A 4,169-nucleotide genomic window follows, 5' to 3' on the forward strand; every position below is an offset into this window, starting at 1 on the left:
CTGAGGATTATGATTCAAAGGAACCCCAAGAAGGGTCATCCTCAGAAGGGTCAGCCCCCGAAGAAAACTAAGTACGCGGCTGCGTTAACCACGCCCTGACCCCCCAAAGGCCTGGTTCTACAATAAAAGGAGGTCCCTTAAAGCCTCCAGTTCTTCATTTCAGCATATACCATGGATATTCCTACAACATACCTGGACTCTGATACGTCATGGGGGCCAGACCCTAAGGACTGTATGCCTCGCAGCCAACCATTCTACTCCCCCCAGCCAAGACCCCCGACACCCCCTACATGTACACAGCCTGAGGATGTGTTTGATGGGGTGGTCAGTACTATTTTTGTGGACACCGTCAAGGCCTCTGTAGCCACACTTTTAAACGTGGTGATTGGAGAGTATATACGTGAAAAATGCATCGTTTGTGAGATCAATCACCCCAGCCAGCGCCGGCATCCGTGTTTATACGAGCCTCCAAGATACTACTTCTTCAACCATTTTGAGGAGCTGGTGAAAAGACTGTGGTCCTGCAGGTTTATACCTGCGCTGGTCAGAGCCCTGGAGTCTATGGGTCTTGTGCCGTCTATTCCCAGAGTTTACGGGGTAACCGAGGCTTTCCTACATGAACTGAAGGAGGCGATCTACATCCACGAGAAACTCAAAGAAATCCGACACACCCTGGTGGACGACAACAAATACCGGGAAGCTGTGGTGGAGGACGTGATGACTTTCTGGCTCAACAAAACCCCAGAGACCGAGTGACAATACCTATTTGTTATTTAGATGTAAAGCAATGGGGAACTATATACATACGTTGTTAGAGAGAATAAATACGTTTTTTCTTTTGAGAGAACTTACAAATGTGATGCATCAAATTATTGAAAATAAAGTGAACGATGTATCGTTCTACACAACCCATAATACATGGACTAATGTAGAGCGTGTGCTAAAAATGGAGCAAATCATGAATCATGTACGACATACGGGCAAGAGTATGCAATGGACACAACTGGTCTCCCGTCTTGTGGATGATTCTGAAGAACTAGAAACAAACTTGTCTAAGATTTTACTTTATTTGTTTGAAACACCGTTTAATTGTAACATGTATCATATTTGTTGTTTATATACTTATATAGCTGATGTGTGTATTTTAAAAATTCAGCGACACAAGCCTGTAAAACTAAACCAAATATACAGGGTGTTGCATGCTGGGATCGTTGAGAAAACGGGGACAAGTATCCTGCAACGAATCCTAAATTGTCTGTATATGTAATACATGATGTTTGCAAAAATAAAAATACAAAAATGAAAATGAAATGTCGTTATTTGAAAGTGGCTCATTAACGTTATTGTACCTCAGAGAGGCAGGAAGGATGGCGGAGCAGGTGTTTAAAAACGTGTATTACACCCCCTCTAACCCTGGGTCTTATGGGGGTAAGGAGCGTTTACAGAGAGCTATAGCCGAAGGAACAGGTAGCCGGTTAGGCGTTGCTCAAGTGGATGAGTGGTTAGCCGCGCAGGATGCTTATACTCTGCATAAACCTGTACGAAAACAATTTCCAATAAATCGTTTTTTCTACTCATCCCTTTTCCCAGTTTCAGGCGGATCTATGTGACATGCAGGCCCATGCAGAAAAAATGATGGAAATCGATACATGGTAACGGTTATAGATATTTTCTCTAAAATGGCCTTTGTAAGGGTCTTAAGAAATAAGAGTGGTGCAGAGGTGACCAGGGCCTTTGGCGCTATCTTGAAGGAAGGAGGAGCCCCCAAGAAAGTGCAGACTGATGGCGGAAAATACTTTTTTAATAATACTTTTCAGAAACTCATGAAGAAGCACAATATAGTACATTTTGCCACAGGCTCGGATTTGAAAGCGTCAGTTGTTGAACGCTTTAACAGAACTCTGATGGAGCGGATGTGGAGATATTTTACAGCTCACAACACGCATAGATATATCGAAATAGTTCAAGATTTAGTAAAGGGTTACAACTACAGCTACCATAAGAGTATAAGGATGACGCCCGCAGAGGTCTCTTCTGAAAACTCTTTTCAAGTCTTTAAAAATCTGTATGGTTTGTTCCCCCTTCGCCGTAATAATTTTTTTTATTTTAAATTCATAGTGGGGGACATGGTACGTATATCCAAGTTGAGGGGTGTTTTCGACAAAAAATATGAGCAAGGTTACAGCGACGAGGTGTTCACCGTTACCGAGTGTATACCTCGCATACCCCCTGTCTACAAGTTAAAAGATTATGACGGAGCGCTTATAGAGGGATCGTTTTATGAGAAGGAACTACAGAAGGTACAGATGGTTAAAGACAGTCTTTCACGTGGAGGAGATTCTAGATCATAAGAGAGAAAGGGGTAAAAAATGGGTGTTGGTCCGTTGGAAAAACTGGCCCCAAAAGTTTAACAGTTGGGTTTTAGAGCAAGATGTGGTGGAGGCATCGGGGGTTAACTTAAACCCTCAGGCATGATATATACAACATCATTCGCGTGTACACAGGAGTGCATCATGGAACACAGCGGCTTCTACCTGACCCTCCCCAGTAATGCGTCAGCACACATATATCGTAAGAACCAAAGTTCGAATTATACAACCAATTTTTCCAAAGCCTATAGAGTTATCCAAGGCCTGGGAAGTAGGTCTCAGCGAGATTACATACCCCCACAGTTGGTATAATATCAAAGAGAAGGACCGGGATTTTTATTGTAAAAGGATATCGGAACCTGCGAAACTTATAAAGATAAAAAAAAAGGTTTCTATAGAACTGTCAACAGGATCGTCTCAGAGTTGAATGAACTCCTAACCCAGAACAATACGGAAATACTCTTGAGCTACAACCCTATTCATAAACGTGTACAAATCTCAGGGGCTGCGGATAGGGGTATAAAGACCACCGGTAATTTAGCCTACATGTTGGGGCTGGTTCCCAATAAATGGACGTATGTGAAAAATAAATTAACCCCATTCCCTGCGGAATGAAATTTCCATCACTACTTTTATTTCCCTCACACACTTAATTTTGATAATTTTACAACATATTTGTGTATACCGACACCATATCATATCAGAGGGTAGGAGACAGTTGTGTGCCCCTCCTGAGAACAGTTCATATAGAGGGAAAGGATGGAGGGATAGTCACTGTCATCTACGACAAGCCACACTACGTACCTGTAAGCAAGAAATATATTGAGAACATTCTGGTTGAGCTTAAAACGGATCAGAATGAAAACATCGAATTTACTTATGGTAAAACGATTGTAAAACTCCACTTTAGGCCCTCCAAAGCCTCTCTACATATATAATATATTATTAGTATTTTATATATATTATTTTATTTTATATATTTTTTTATAAACATAATACAAATAAATTAAAATGGTTATGGAACACAACCACCATCTCGACCCTAACCGCTTCGTCTCATACTATGTTGATCAAGTGGGTAATGGGTTACCCGGCTATCATGGATCCCCGACCATGGATCCCCGACCGGGGATAGGCGGTATATTTCGTAACCTCTTTAGGATGGTTTTACTGTTTATGAAGAGGCCTCAGCATAGCCAAACCGCATTTAAAATCAGCGGCTAAAAATATAGTAAGTGAGGTTGTAGCCGAAGGGCGTCACCAGATGCCGAGCATCAAGAAGGCTTATGATTTTGTCTCGAAGACCAAAAAAGAGACCTCCGGGTATAAGACGCAGGCCAGCCCCTAAAAAGCAGAGGTTAACCGTTAACAAACCCAGTAAGTCAAAGATGTGGTAAAGTGAGGAGGTCTAGGCCTAAAACGGCAAAAAGAATAAAGAAACATGGCTCTTTTACACCACATGTCCTCTGAAGCTATAAAGACAGAGCTCGATCTTTTCACGGCCCCCTTAACCCAACATTCAATAGACAGGTCCTGTTATGTGGAGATAGCCCCACTCTCGGCCTTTACCGACAACGGTCCTATAGAATTTTTCATACCAGGCCACGGTGACAACTATCTGGACCTCAACAACACCTTCGTGCATTTACGTCTAAAAGTGACCAAAAGAGATGGTACTAATATTGCAAACGATGCCAAAGTGAGTCTCCTTAATTACCCCTTGGCCACCATCTTCTCCCAAGTGGATGTGACTTTGGGTGAACGCCTACTCAGTCAAAGCAGTGCCACATACCCCTATAG

Source organism: Salmo salar, chromosome 20 (genome assembly GCF_965601325.2).
Source record: "Salmo salar chromosome 20, fSalSal1, whole genome shotgun sequence".
Taxonomy (NCBI): Eukaryota; Metazoa; Chordata; class Actinopteri; order Salmoniformes; family Salmonidae; genus Salmo; species Salmo salar.